Below are 2,500 nucleotides of genomic sequence, written 5' to 3'. Positions count from 1 at the left end.
CAGGCCCTGAGTGTCCCTGATTGGCTATATCTTTGCACGTTCCCTCCCTTTGATTGGCTATATCTATGGACTTTCCCCCCTCTGATTGGCTATATATATGGACATTCCCCTCCTCTGATTGGCTATATCTATGGACCTTCCCCTCCTCTGATTGGCTATATATATGGACATTCCCTCCCCTTTGATTGGCTATATTTATGCATGTTCTCTCTCTCTGATTGGCTATATCTATGCACGTTCTCTCTCTCTGATTGGCTATATCTATGGACTTTCCCCTCCTCTGATTGGCTATATCTATGGACGTCCCCCCCTGTGAACTTGGCCGTGGATGTTCTCCTGTGGCGTTCAGCACCGAAGCGTCACCGATGGATTCCTTCCATCAAGTGCGAACAAGCAGCGCAGTCCAGAAATAAAGAACAGGGACTTCAGAGCAGTGAAGGAGGGGTAGAGCAGTGAAGGAGGGGTAGTTGTGTATCCCTGCAGTGAAGGAGGGGTAGAGCAGTAAAGGAGTGGTAGAGCAGTGAAGGAGCGGTAGAGCAGTGAAGGAAAGGTAGAGCAGTGAAGGAGGGGTAGAGCAGTGAAGGAGGGGTAGAGCAGTGAAGGAGGGGTAGTTGTGTATCCCTGCAGTGAAGGAGGGGTAGAGCAGTAAAGGAGGGGTAGAGCAGTGAAGGAGGGGTAGTTGTGTATCCCTGCAGTGAAGGAGGGGTAGAGCAGTAAAGGAGGGGTAGAGCAGTGAAGGAGGGGTAGAGCAGTGAAGGAGGGGTAGTTGTGTATCCCTGCAGTGAAGGAGGGGTAGTTGTGTATCCCTGCAGTGAAGGAGGGGTAGAGCAGTAAAGGAGGGGTAGAGCAGTGAAGGAGGGGTAGAGCAGTGAAGGAGGGGTAGAGCAGTGAAGGAGGGGTAGTTGTGTATCCCTGCAGTGAAGGAGGGGTAGTTGTGTATCCCTGCAGTGAAGGAGGGGTAGAGCAGTGAAGGAGGGGTAGTTGTGTATCCCTGCAGTGAAGGAGGGGTAGAGCAGTGAAGGAGGGGTAGTTGTGTATCCCTGCAGTGAAGGAGGGGTAGTTGTGTATCCCTGCAGTGAAGGAGGGGTAGAGCAGTGAAGGAGGGGTAGTTGTGTATCCCTGCAGTGAAGGAGGGGTAGTTGTATATCCCTGCGGTAGCCTTTATAGTGTGATGATGACACTGTGTTAGAATATTCAAAGCACCAAGAGGGAGGGATGAGCCTGGCGTCTCTCTTTGTCATCAGCATGCTGTTCTGTGTGTGCGTGTGTGTGCGTGTGTGTGTGTGTGTGTGTGTGTGTGTGTGTGTGTGTGTGTGTGTGTGTGTGTGTGTGTGTGTGTGTGTGTGTGTGTGTGTGTGTGTGTGTGTGTGTGTGTGTGTGTGTGTGTGTGAGTGTGTGTCATCATCAGCATGCTGTTCTGTGCGTGCGTGTGTGTGTGTGTGTGTGTGTGTGTGTGTGTGTGTGTGTGTGTGTGTGTGTGTGTGTGTGTGTGTGTGTGTGTGAGTGTGTGTCATCAGCATGCTGTTCTGTGCGCTTCAGGCTCTTCATGAAGGGAGTTAATGTGGAAACAAGGTCTTGCATTATTCTGTGCCACTCCCTACACACACTCACACACACACACACACACACACACACATGAACCATCGGTATCTCTTTTTAGCTGCACACACACACACACACACACACACAAATCCCGCTTTGTTTTACCTGATTGTTTTACTTGCCTCATTGTTTGTGGTATTTATAAGCATGGGTGGGCATTGTATTTGGGGTTTTGGTCTTAGTTTTATTCTTGCTCCGTGCATAAAGCTGGCAACAAAGAAGCTGCTGCTATCACTGATGCATTACTCGTCACACACACACACACACACACACACACACACACACACACACACACACACACACACACACACACACACACACACACACACACACACACACACACACACACACACACACACACACACACACACACACAAACAAACACACACACACACACACACACACACACACACACACACACACACACACACACACACACACACACACACACACACACACACACACACACTCCACTCCTGAGCCATAAGGCATAGGGGTGGGGGGGGGATCATTTGTGCTTATGTTTCTCCCTGTATATTCCTCCAGACTGTCGCTGCACTCCTCCCTCACGGCTCAAAGGAAGACGTAAAGTTTAATTTGTCGGCAACATCAGCCCACAGCGAGCCTTGATGGCGATCCATTTTAACAACGCAGTGTTTTCTGTTTCGTCGGGGATCTGTGGCTGTCTGTAAAAGTCAAAGTCACGCGCGCCCTCTAGGTCCAAATGCATTGCGCTTAGTTAGCCACAAAGATGGAGTTTCATTGCTCTATCAAGCATTGTTGTGCAGCGCTGGGCTTTAGTTTAGTTTCTAAATGCCTGCCAGAAGTGTAAAAGGACCCAGAGGTGTCAAGGGGTGGGGGTTAGGGGGGGTCGAGGGGTTTATATGCTTGTGCTTAA

General features: G+C 50.0%; 1 protein-coding gene across 1 annotated transcript in view; it reads left to right on the top strand.

The window, feature by feature from the left end:
* cacna1ha (calcium channel, voltage-dependent, T type, alpha 1H subunit a) overlaps positions 1-2,500 on the top strand; it is a 118,170-nt gene that overhangs the window by 57,041 nt on the left and 58,629 nt on the right. The window lies entirely within an intron of this gene.

This window comes from Sprattus sprattus, assembly GCF_963457725.1.
Source record: "Sprattus sprattus genome assembly, chromosome: 18".
Lineage (NCBI taxonomy): Eukaryota > Metazoa > Chordata > Actinopteri > Clupeiformes > Clupeidae > Sprattus > Sprattus sprattus.
The sequence above is the reverse complement of the archived record's forward strand: the minus strand, read 5'-3'. Positions and strand labels throughout refer to the sequence as shown.